General features: G+C 29.3%; 1 protein-coding gene and 1 long non-coding RNA gene across 3 annotated transcripts in view; both read left to right on the forward strand.

The window, feature by feature from the left end:
* Positions 1 to 14151, forward strand: part of LOC123290964 (putative uncharacterized protein DDB_G0286901) — a 444132-nt gene that overhangs the window by 33838 nt on the left and 396143 nt on the right. The gene's annotated exons all lie outside the window — the stretch shown is intronic.
* LOC123291038 lies at positions 4140 to 13705 on the forward strand. The gene is made up of 3 exons (XR_006534918.1): positions 4140 to 4195; positions 10125 to 10130; positions 13696 to 13705. It is a non-coding gene; the product is annotated as an uncharacterized LOC123291038 (long non-coding RNA).

Genomic DNA, 14151 nt, shown 5'->3' on the forward strand with positions numbered 1-14151 from the left:
TTCTCTGAATATTCCAGGACATATGACAATCCTGTTCAAACGCCAATATCACTATCAGTAAGCACACTAGCTGTTCATATTGATAACATAACTGTTCATACAACATATGTGTGATTTTGTCATTAGCTAAAAACATGAACACACAAGCATTCATTAATGATTATTACAAACATTCTGCTATATTTTTGTTGTTGTTTTATACCATGTATATATGAAATATACATAGTATATTAAGTTTAGTCCCAAGTTTGTAACGCTTAAAAATATTGATGCTACGAAAAAAATTTTGGTATAGGTGCTCATAGAATCACCGAATTAATCCATTTCCGTCCGTCCGTCCGTCTGTGGACACGATAACTTAAAAACGAAAAAAGATATGGAGCTGAAATTTTTACAGCGTACTCAGGACGTAAAAAGTGAGGTCAAGTTCGTAAATGAGCATCATAGGTCAATTGGGTCTTGGGTCCGTAGGACCCATCTTGTAAACCGTTAGAGATAGAACAAAAGTTTAAATGTAAAAAATGTTCCTTATAAAAAAATAAAAAAACTTTTGTTTGAAACACTTTTTTGTAAACATCACTGTTTACCCACGAGGGCGTTAATTAGGTGCAAATTTTATAGTATGTATTAATATAGGAATATCAGTTGTGTGTGTGTCTATTTAAAAGTGAATATCTTTTGTTATTTTCGTGACGTCAAAAAAACAAACGATTGCGCATCAACACTGTCTATACATGGTATTTCAACAATTAACTCAGTCAATTGTTTGTTTTCACTTGTTTTAACATCAAATATGTATTTGGTTTTTGATGTTGTTTTACTTGATTTCATAAAAAAAAACCCTGTTTTGTTGATTTTTTTCGTTTTTGTTTTGTTTTTTGAACATTATGTACATGTGGCTTTACTATGTGTATGTGTGTATGCTTTGGAAAAAGGGGAGGGAGAAGCGGTGATGAGCTTAATCAACTATACATTTGGGTGTATGTTGTCTTTGTTTATTATGAAATGTTTGATTTTTTTTTTTATTCGATTTATAGTCCTCAAATATTTGCCATTCTGATAAACCAAACAATTTTTTTATTTTATTTCTTTGAAAATTTAGTTATCGATAAGAACGTGTGATTCATGGTAAATGATCTGTTTTCCATGGTACCATATCATAATGTACCATGAAAATGTACCATATCATAATATAGCTATATAATGTACCACGTCCAAATGTTATCCAATTTTGGTAAACCAACTATCTAATCCTTCTTAATTTGGGTCGTACATTTCAAATGTGTGATCATAATTAACCTAGTTCTAATAAGATCCAAGAATGTGGAGTTATGACGTCATCAGAATCAAAAAAATTTAACTCAAAAACAAACCTCTTTTAATGGATTTACTGGAATATTTTTTTGCTGCCGTCTAAATGAAATCTAGGTACTGCATCTTACCCTATTATATTTAAAAGTTCTTTAAAATAATTTTATTATTTGGAACATCACACCATCGTACCATGATGTTTCAGAAATTAAAATCTCATATGTCAGTGCTGTTTGTACGCAATACAAATAATATTTAAGCTCTGGGTGTAGGTTGATGGGTTGTAAGGATAATTAATTTAAATTTTCAACAGTTGTTTGTTTATTAAACCATTATTAATTAATCAACAAAAAAGTAATACATACATTTAGATTAACTAGGTAAATGAGACGAGAAACCTTGTTGAAAAATCAAAAGTACACTTTCTAACACACATTAAATATTTTTGAAATTGTATAAAAATTTTACACGACACTTTTAGTCCATTTTAGTTGTCCAATATGGATCATCTTAGTTAAGAAAATGATAAAAAAGAATTATAATTTGCCCCGAATCAGAAAAACGGCTAGTGGAAGCTATTAAGGTGGTCAGAAAAGAGAATGCCTGTCGGAGGATACATAAATTTATTAAAATTTTCCATATTTCAATCGTATACATTCTATGATGGTGTTCTGTACAGTGAACTGTAACGATTACATGTTAAAAATCACCTTCAGGCACATCAATGGATCTTAGGTACCTTAGGGTGTGCTTCATGGTACATTATAGTATTGCACACATGTGACACACTTGAACTTTCAAAAATGAATAGTGTTTCACTTTAAAAAAAGAATAGTGTTGCGGAATAACAGTGCTATTAATATAAAAAATTTGACTCCGGGTACTATACCTTTTCCTACTAATATTCTTTTTTCCCTTTATTTGCCTAGCTATAAAGACATTCCTTCAATCATTTTTCTCGAGATTTACTGCTTAACGCGTCGCTTCGCTTTCGATACTCTATCTATATTTAGACTCTCTAGATTCGAAAAACGGGAGAGATATCACACTTCGAATAATAGATTGAACTGAAATATTATCAACATGATATATGACAGTTTTAACAATATGGTAAATAATTATTTTTTTGTAACCAGTTCATTTCCACCTTATCAGGAAGGGTTTCGGTTTTGTGTTTTATTTTTCTTTGTATTCAGATAATATTTTTGATCAATTTATTATATGTTCAATATTTGTACGTTCATGTATGCGAGTAATAATTTTTGATGATAATTTAATTATGTTTATAATTTATTTAATAATTTATTGGATATGTGATATGACAGAAATAAAAAATTATTTTATTCAAATTTTTTTATTGAAATACAAAAAAAAAAAAATGTTTTGATATAATTAAATAACTTATATTTCGATGTTGTCATTCGTGTAAGCCCATGACGATTTATAATTTAATTAAAAATGATTGATTATTCACACATCTGGTGAATGCACTATTTGTAAGCGTTTTAGACAAAAATTGATAATGAATAATTAGCTAAAATCACCCTATATTTGTTTTCTATGTTAAGCAAAAACGAATTGAAGATAATTCGTTGCTGCCTCATTTCATTCAATCGTGGAATTTATTTAGTCATTAAATACTTTTTTTTGAAATAATCGACTTGACCCCGAAGTGATCTACATGGCAAAGGCTAAGGTCTAATCTAAGGTCACGAAGCGAAATCTTACTACTTTTGTCTTGTTTTTTTTTTTTCATTATTATTTTCTAAAATTCAGGAGAGTATTACACTTTTTGAACAGTTTGTATATGCCCGAGCTTTGAAATACATCCATAACATGCTACATATAAAAGTTTGAAGCGCAGGGAAGAGTTAATAGCATATCTCTATTCCATAATAAACCTGTATTCCTTGCGCTTCCACCATTGTGAAAAAATTAATTTAGTTGTTTAATTTGATTGTTCTATGGGACTTTTTTTATCACACAAAATATTCGTTGTGTGCGTAGTCATGGTGGGGAGAATAAAATCGATGCAGCGCTTCCAGTGAAGAATTTTGGCGTTAAAGGAGGCTGTTATGACTAATTTGCAATTCTTTACATGTTAATATTATAGAAAAAGTCAAATTAAATTTTTGAAAAACACTAATTAATTAAACTTAATGCATTAAAAATTGTGAAAATAAGAAATCAAATTGCACAAATGTTATTTTTCAAATGTAAATTATTATAATTATTTATTTAAATTTGTGAGATAATAATATTAAATTTTCAATGTAACTCATAAATGCAATCCATACAATTATATATGCATCCATACAATTCTATAATTAAAGTAGTAGTGTATCGTTACCATGGAAACGCCTACAAAAAAAATCTCATGCACAGGCGAATAGAACGTTTCAAAAATTCCACAGACTAGTGTAAAGCCATTAGTGTCCGTGTTTAAAAAGTATTTAAAAATGTCATCAATATTTATTTTCTCCTGATTTCATCAAAATCGAATGACAAACTATAGGATATACATAAATTTTACTAGTATTCCTTTATTATTTTTTTTTTATATTTATTTTATTTTATTTAAATAAAAATGTTTTGATTTAGTTTTATTTAAATTTAAATAAATAATATATTTAAAAAACTATTAGTAGTACTTTAAATGCAAAAACAATTGTTTAACTCGTTCATTTAAATATTTTTCCACATACGTAGTCACTCTTTACTTTGGTTGTTGCATTGGGTTTTATTTATTTTTAACCTCTATATACAAAAAAAATGTGTACTTTTGAGAGTATGTAGGTAATGTATGAAAAGTAACCCGTTTCGAATTAGGAAAAAAACTTGTTTGAGGTACACACTTCGTGACCATGGGGGATGGGTTCGAAATGTCATTCGAAACAAAAAAGAATTTGAAATAAAATTTGTCCCGGAACGGTCTTTTTTGAAAAATTAAAAAAAAATATATTGGCAGTACATAGTGTGGTACTGAAGTCGTGTGAGTGCGACCCCTGTAGTCCACATGACTAAATTCCCAGGGTGGGAAAAATATTAGAAAAAGGTCTTATTAGCCTTCATACATTATTCTTCGAACATGTACTGCAGCTTATGCTGGAACGATTATTATCTCCATACATAAATGATGCGTTGTATTCACTTTTCAGATTCTTTTTATTCAGTTTTTTCCAGTTTTTTATTACCATTAAAAAACGACTCAATTAATTCTGCTGAAAACTCTTTCAGTTCTTAAATACGCTCAGGGCCGGATTTAAATTTCTGCCGCCCTGGGGCACTGAAGAAAATGCCGCCCTATGACTGAAATTTTATTTTAATAGTTTTGATATCTTATTTTTTAAGAATTAGAATAACTAATTAATTGCAGAAAAAAGAACCGGTTCATAACGAGCTGACCATTTTTCAGTATGAGACTGTGAGACTTCCCAGCGATGCGTCGATGCAGTAAAAAAGTTGTATAAAGTTTGTACTGTATGAAAGAATGACGCAGCTTCTAGGGCGCATTCTACTGCAACTGGGGCGCATTCAACTCCAACTAAATTCAAAGAATGAGCAGCACAAGAAGCATGTTCTGCAAGATATAATTTCATGAATTCTTGCCTGTAAGCCCGAATAAATCCCTGATACATTATTCGCGTTATCATATGACTGACTTTGACAATCTGAGAGATCAAGATCAAAAAACTCAAGAACAGATAATACAGCAACTAGCAAATCTTCAGCTTTATGTCCAGAGTTCTCAATAAACATGAGAAAAAAATTTTTTTTTAATTCTTCAAAAAAAAACTATATTTATCAATTCCAGAAAAAAAAAATCAAATTTTATTTTTTCAAACCTTTATGGAAATAAATTAATTTTATTTTAATAGTTTTCACTTAAATTTAATATATTATAATATACAAAATTTTAATTTGATACATAATGCATAAATTATATTTCTCAGATTTCGCAGATCAAATGTTTATTTAAAAGAATTAGTTATTTATATATTGTATAGAAAATGTTTTCTCACTTTCCAAATTTTGCCGCCCTAGAAAATTTGCCGCCCTGGGCGCTAGCCCCGACTACCCCTAGTGTAAATCCAGCACTGATATACGCTATTACGCGTCGAATATTCCAGTCACGTGTTAATGTCATAATTGGCTCGCGAGATAATCGAGGCGAAAGATTCCGAACGAATATACGCACATACCTACACACACAGGCATCACATTGAAAAGGTTTGATTCGGATATTACGTCCTTGAAACCGCGGAAATATGTAAAATTGGAGATTTTCGAAATCGGCCCCATTACATTAACTTAAGTTGGGAAGTTAAAAACACAGTTTTTTGGATTTTTTGGGAAAACTATTGATATTCGCAAGACTCGACTGTATCTTTATCTATTCTCTAGCTATAGCACATTGAAGTTTTGAAATGTTTGGGGTGGGTATAATGCTTTTTATGTACTATTTATGATATGTTTTTCGAATTTGTATTCATAATAGAAACGGGCCTATATCTGTTTGTTTTTGAAAATTTGTAGACCGCCACTGACAAATGAGGAGGTTAGTGATCAAAATGAATCTGTTCAGGTCGAAGCATGACTATATATCTATAAAAAACTTGAAAGGCAGAAATTTAAAAATTAACATTTGGGGTATTCTGCAATCATTACGGAATGACAAACCAAACAAAACACAAAGTAACTGTCTGCTGTCAAATCGGTGTCAAACCAAAAGGGAAAAAACACTCAATATATCTGACTTTAGAAAAAACACTCTGACTTTACTGTAAAATGGTGAATTTCTTTAAAAAAAAAAAAAACTTTTAAGAGAGAACCTATACATAGGAGTTGTGTGGATTCTTTATAATATTTATTTTTGTTTCATAAACATTTGTGAAAAACCATAAATACCACGGCTATTACGATTGTAGTCAAGCTTGGTTATGTTTGTATAACTACAATGTTATAAACAAATAAAAAATGCAGTGCATACATTTTACCATCTTTTTCCACTATATTTTAAAGAGTATAAAAGGAGGAACACTTTGTTTAGTTTATGTGGCTGGAATTTGAATAAATCACCACTATTTCACAGTAATTAAGCAAATTCCAGAAATTTTTCATGGTTAAAAGAAAACCTTCGTTTAATTTATAACAACGTACAGTTAATTGTTTTAGTAATGATACCAGAGATACCAGCATCGTTTTCGAAAAAATATGTTAAGATGGCAGAATGTTTGATACTTCTTTTCATATTGAATCTAGGTAGGGTTGCCTGATAAAGCATTCGATTTTTTGTCCAGTAAATTATAATTACATTCAGTGCTGGATTTACACTAGGGCAGTCGGGGCTAGTGCCCAGGGCGGCAAATTTTCTAGGGCGGCAAAATTTTGAAAGTGAGAAAACATTTTCTATACAATATATAATTAACAAATTCTTTTAAATAAAGATTTTATCTTTCAAGAAATATAATTTATGCATTATGTATCAAATTAAAATTTTGTATATTATAATATAGGAAATTTAAGTGAAAACTATTAAAATAAAATTAATTTATTTCCATAAAGGTTTGAACAAATAAAATTTGATACTTTTTTTTTCTGAAATTGATAAATTAATATAGTTTTTTTTGAAGAATTAAAAAAATTTTTTTTTCTCATGTTTATTGAGAACTCTAGACATAAAGCTGAAGATTTGCTAGTTGCTGTATTATCTGTTCTTCAGTTTTTTTATCTTGATCTCTCAGATTGTCGAAGTCAGTCATATGATAACGCGAATAATGTATCAGGGATTTATTCGGGCTTACAGGCAAGAATTCATGAAATTATATCTTGCAGAACATGCTTCTTGTGCTGCTCATTCTATGAATTTAGTTGGAGTTGAATGCGCCCCAGTTGCAGTAGAATGCGCCCCAGAAGCTGCGTCATTCTTTCATACAGTACAAACTTTATACAACTTTTTTACTGCATCGACGCATCGCTGGGAAGTCTTACAGTCTCATACTAAAAAAAGAATTGCGTTGCAATTAATTAGTTATTCTAATTCTTAAAAAATAAGATATCAAAACTATTAAAATAAAATTTCAGTCATAGGGCGGCATTTTCTTCAGTGCCCCAGGGCGGCAGAAATTTATATCCGGCCCTGATTACATTCTTTATTTTTAAAATTAAATCATAATAAAATTGCCGCTACGCGTAAAATAAGTACAAAACCTTTTTTTTAATCGTTGGAATTATTTCGCCCATTGTGTTAGCGAATTTCGATTTTAAATACTGGTCTACAATAGTGATGAGACATTAGTCAGGTTTTTACTCGAGAAACTCGAGTAAATTTGTCAAACTCGTGCTTAAATGAACACTAATTTGTTTCGAGTCCGTTTATACTCGAGTTACTGAATTGTGACTGAATAGATTCGTTGACATAAATAAATAATATTAAACTATTTTATTTCATATTAATTAATAATTAATATTGCTAATTGAATGTATTTAAAAATAATAATATCTACAATTTTTCTATGAATTCCAACTCATAGGAAAATTGTGAAGTTTTGTCTCCTAATTCCTACTGTTAGATATTGAATTGGTAGCAATTTCCTTCAAATTTCTTTCTCCTAAACAATTTCTTCCTAATTTTCCAGTCAATTTTCCTATGAGAACTAATTGTGGGAAGAAGATCCTGAATAATGTTGCTCGAGTACCACTCGAGTCACCTAATGATTTTCGTCACAAAAATTCCACTTGAGTCACATCAATTTTGTACAGGACTCCTTTGAATCCAAATTTCTCTTCTTTAATCGGTCCTCTCTGACGTATAATCCATGATAAAGAATGAAAACTTCATAGACAGCCTGCTGTGAAGTGAAGTGAAGTAGAGAATAAAATTCTTGAAATTTGATCCTTACGGAACACCTTGTATAACAGAAAAACGAGAAATCTTTTCGTTTAACAAATTTGTAATTCGACTAAAAAAGAACTAAATTAGTTTATGTATTAAAAAAATTAATTCATAAATTGTAAAAACAATAATCTAGAAATGTACTAACCAAAATTCTACATTATCCATAATTTTAAGTATAATAATTCATATTTAAATCCTAATGGTTAGTACTAAATATTTATGTGTACCTATATCATGTATGTGTGTGTATGAATGCTCGTACATAGACATGTTCGTACACAGACCCTTATTTTTTTTAATAAATAACAGTTTAGTGTAATTGGATGAACATCACTGAATTATGAATATATATATGTAATTGGGTGGTTTTAGTTTTTATATATACACGTATTAACTACGTATATAATAATAAAAAGCTCATAGAAAAAAAGCTCTCATACAAATTATTAAAAAATCCGTGTAAAATTTATTTTAAACAAGCACTTTTATTTTTTTAAATCAGTAATAAATTAAAATATATTTTTAATTTGGTTGCACGGACAGAAAGTTTTGAAAAAGTTGAAGGTGGAATTATACACAAATTATGCTTTTAAAAAGTAAAATATGGATAATATTGTTAAAATTTGTTTTAAACTATGACATAATAAATCTTTTCAGAATGGATCTTTGTTGAATTCGAGTTGAAATAGATTTTTTACCCCCGGTTAAAGAAACGGGTATTATCAGTTGTGGCTCCTTAAAAAATGAATGGTTTAACTGCGAGTTTACGGATAACCACCAGCAAATTTTCTTGAAACATAAACATTTCTCGATCAAATTGCCATTAAAAAAAATCAAAATTGATTCATCCGTTTGAGAACTACAATGCCACAAACAAATCAAACCTGATTTTATGTCGTGGGCTCTTTCGAGCATCAACTGTGATGAAGAAAGTGTGTGCAGTTATAAAGGGTTAATTACTGGATGATTCACGCATCTGGATTATCGATTGAAGTAATAGCAAATAAAAATAACAGCCAGAAATATGCTTTGTTACCTCCTGTTTTTTTTGTTAAGGTCTTTGTTTTGCCTAATTATTTTAAAATATACATTCTCCTACAATTTTTTAGAAACTTTCCTTACATTTATTATTTAGTCTAGTGGATGGTTATTTTTTAAACCGTTTTTTATATTTATGATATATTATTTTATATTTTATGAAGTTTTTTCAAATAATTCATTCCGGTATTTTCATTGCAAATTACAGTTATTTCTAAAAAAGGTATCCAACCATACGTTTATTATAGTCAGGTTTTCATTCAATTTTTTTTTTGGTAATGTGAATCTTTTGTTTTTGAAAAATATTTAATATGATTCAAATTTTTTGAAATGGAATTTATTGTTAATTCAAGTATAAAATAATAAAAATCAAAAATTATTTTTTTTACCTCTAAAATTGATTACTACTAAATGGTCTAAAGACCGTCTTGTCGATGGTCTTGTGGCTATGGTGCTCACTCCACATGCAGAATTTCGTCAGGTCGAAATTCATTCGAGTCAATACATTTTTTGATAATTTTTCAAATGAACTAATGTAGTTCCCATCGAGTGTTCCACGATGCCTCTGGTTCTTTTTTATTATCATCAAATCAAATATTGTGTTTCCTACATGTAGCTAAAAATATATGAAAAGAGCAAAATTTCAATTCGATTAGAAACTCAAAATTGACATATTTTTAACCAGAGAAAGAATATATGAATATTGTAAGCTAAATCGAAGTAACAACATGCAAAAATAGAAAATAGCTTGCGTTAAGGATGTATGAGCATGACAACAATGTTTGATTTAAAGGCTCAAAATTTGTTTGTAGGTAGTCTTTTACTCAAAGAATATGTGGTTAAAATTTCAGCTTAGGTATCCGTGCAAATTTTTAAGAAAAAAGTCATTAAAAATCGATATAAAATACATTGGCTCTTATGGAGGAATCTCAAAAAACGACATAATTTGGAAGTTTTTGATAATTTTCATTTGGAATAAATGAAAACAAATTTAAAAAAAACTTTTTAATAGAAAGTAAACATATTAGCAATGAATTAGAAAAGAAAAAAACTAAGTGTCACCGTCCATATAAGGGATGTAAGAGCAGGGTAGATTAAGGGTTGAAATTATTTTTATCTTATTTTCAACTTTGATGATGAATTTTGTTATAACTTCATGAATGTAGACGAAAAATAAGAATAAAATTTTCGATATGTGTATTGGTTTTCGAAATATCGAAAGCTAAGTAATTAAACAAAATTTTCAATTATCGATATTTTGAAAATTAAGCCAGATATCGAAAAATTTTATTCTTACTTTTCGTCTTATATCGTCAAGTAACATAATAATATAAATTTATCATCTAAATTGAAAATATCTATTTTTAAATTTGTGCCCCCACTACCATGCTCATACATCCTTAAGAGTTTATTGATTGGGAAGGAAAACAATTCCCACAGTAAAGAGTCTTGTTATATTTACCTAAAACAAAATAATTACCCTGTTTGTTTGTAGGATAAATAGCTTTATTTCAATGGAGGTGTGTATCAAACTTCTTTGTGGTTTAAGAGTAGTTCCTTGGAAATTGAATGATAAGAATCTTATTTCATAGTATACACGCTTATTCAAAAAATTTGACCAATTACATATTATGCAAAATTTCCATATGTTCCGTATGACATTAGAAAAAAAACTACTCTTAGAAGAATATTTAGAGTGATATTTCAGTGATGACTGTGAAAATCATTTCAAGACATTTTTAGTACGAAATAAACTTCTATTTATAACTTCCTAGATACATTTTTTGAATTTTATAAAAATGTATTTCGGCTACCATGTAGTCATCATCAGTATGAATTAGCTATTCGTAATTATTCTTATATTGTATGTTACTTGTAGCTAATAGACGCGTTATTAAATTCAAATTTTGACCTTACTTCAGTTTTAGCCGATTTTGACCTGGAAGAACTGGTTTTTCCGTAAAAATTGAAGTATTCATTTTTATAGAAGGTCTTAAGCTTGGATTTAACATAGTCTTGCCGTTGCAAATAACATACCAAATAAAAAACATACCTGATTTGATGCAACGTTTACTCTCTTTTCATGATTAATTTGATTGAATCACTAGTCTAATATATGTGCAAGACATCACATGCTGTCCACATCCAATCCTTGTTACCAATTTCCTGTTACATGACAATAAAATTGCCTTTAATAATAACAAATGGTAAAATTCTTTGCATATTCTTCAAGACAAAATACCTAGAAGTAATACAAGTGTAACTAACTGACTGTCGTCTTTGAGCAAAGCTGTACTTCTTTCATGTAACTGTATCTTTTAAATCACGTAGGTAACTTAGCTCCAACGAAATATTTGGTTCATGTATGTTGTATATAAATGGATATCTGTCGTCAAGTACAAACGATAGATGCTAATCAAGTTATATGTTCATGAAGTGTCTATCAAAAGCCTCATGCCAGTAGGGTATTTTCGCCAAAAATCAAATTTTTAGGAACATTCGATTTATATTTGAACAATTTTTACATGTGTTTGTTTAAGATAAAATATCCGTTACCCCACTTTTTTTCTAGAATGAAATTAAATTTCGAATAGATGTTAAGAATAACCGCCCTCTTGAGCATTATAATTCAATATTTTGCCTGACAGTTAAAAAATATATTCACTAGCAAAGCTCGAACTTTTTGCATGTATTAAAAATGAATATTTTTAACTCATATATTAAAAAGTTTTTTTTTTATATTTTGTTCAAAATGGTTTAATAATATTTAAATTAATGGCTAATTTTTTTGTTCCAATGGCCCGGCTTTTGCCCGTCTTATTCAGATGAAATAGAAAAAATTTTAAACATACAGCAACCTTTATATATATATAATTTGAAAGTTTTTATGAACTGACTATAACGTACATTATACCTTAAACTCCAGTATATTTTAGTAAACAGATGTTTAGTAAATTTGTTATTGTCTTAGAAGCATTATGGACTACTAGCTGTTTCCCGCCCGCTTTGCGTGGCGTAAAATATACCCGCTTTGCTGGGCAACATCCCCACTTGCACCCCTCCCTCCACATTTCCTTGCGTTGGATAACAGTTTTGTAATGTACAGGTCATGCTCTTTTATTTGATACCCCACTTAGGTATATTTGTAAATATTCGATATTTCCTTCCCACTTTCTCGCTACACCTTTCTACCTTCCGAAGGTTAAAAAAATTTCTAAATGTAATTTAAAACATTCTGACCAAGTTTTGAACTATTAAAAGCCATAATTGAAAAAAATAAATTTTTTATTCATGAACACCCCCGCAACCCCCCTTCTGGGTGGAATTTCGTAAAATCCGTTCTTAGCTGACCTCTACTTGGCAAAAGGAATATTCCTGCCAAATTTCAAGTCTCTAGGTCTTATAGTTCCAGAGATATCGTGATGAGTGACTATCTATATCTATAGAAAGTCTCCTATATATTTATCTATAGGAGTGACTATGTGCATGAAGCCAAGTGGCGCCAACTAGTGGAAAGTGTAGAACTATTCACCTGTCATGCGGCCATTGTTTTTCTTTGTATACATTGAACTGCATGTAAAAAGAGCAGAAAGTTTTTTGCAATACTTGTTACAATTATTATATACTAACGCCAAAAAAGGTATTGTAATTATTAAATAAACATTCGTTAGCTATTTCAACTCGTTCTCAATAAAAATGTGTATTAAATGTAGAAAAATGAAATAGCATTATAGTATTTAGATGTGTGTAAAAAAGAGTACACAATATTTTACAACCACCATGTGGAATTGGTATCATATTTAAACAGAAGTGTAACAAGGATACCAAATACACAAATATTAAACACTATATATTAAAGAGAGATAACAACTAAATAAAGATAACATTATACACAAAATGCACTAAAAATCTTTATTTTACACTTAAAGATTGAAGTCGATTGAATATTATAAAGTAACTTTAATTATTAAACAAAGACACATATATTGACATCGTTATATTTTGTGTCCTTATTTTGATTATAAAAATTTATTGAGAAAATAACATTAATAATTTTAATATTTAAACTGAGATTAAATAGGTAGAATTCGAAATATTTACCAAAGTATAATACTATTATAATATAAATACACTATACAATATATACTACATTTTGTACTCTATATTAAAAGTAGTTGTCAATGTATTTTCCATGTACATTGTCGGCGGCTGGCGTGTAAATAGTTCGGCATTTTTCCGTCGGCGTGCCACGTGTATTGCCAAACCTAAGACCCCCCCCCCTTGCACATAGTCAATATTGACATTACATCTAATTCCCACCTAATTTGTTCATTTATTTTAAGTTTTCTATTAGATTGTTTATTACTTTTTTTCATTTTACTAAATAATTTGAAGGTCCACCAAATATACCAAATATACCTCCTTACCAAATATAATAAATACCCTAGCAAAAATCCAGAAATTGGCGGATACGTCCTTCTGGTATGAGGACTATATATACTGAAATACAATTGGTAAACATCAAACGCTAGTAGAACTATACAATATGCTCTAAGTCACCTGACAATCAGAGGCTACAGTGTGAGATTCTCAATAATTGAGTTTGTATGGTTATTGTATACAGGTTGTTAAAAAATTTAGATAATATGGATTGAAAAAAAAAAAGAACAATAGAAGTATTATTTCACTCGTATAATGAAATGCTGCCCCTGGATTTGACCATAACTTTGAACATAAACTTACATTCAGCTCTTTACGATGAAAGTCATGAAGTCAAACCAAATTCTAGTGTATGAATAGAAACAAACCAATCTCAAATCTTAATTAAAAAATGAAATCCAATAACTACAAGAAATTTCGAATAACAATGTAATTCCAAATCGAATCTTGAAGAAACGTCGTAT

Source organism: Chrysoperla carnea, chromosome 1 (assembly GCF_905475395.1).
Source record: "Chrysoperla carnea chromosome 1, inChrCarn1.1, whole genome shotgun sequence".
Taxonomy (NCBI): domain Eukaryota; kingdom Metazoa; phylum Arthropoda; class Insecta; order Neuroptera; family Chrysopidae; genus Chrysoperla; species Chrysoperla carnea.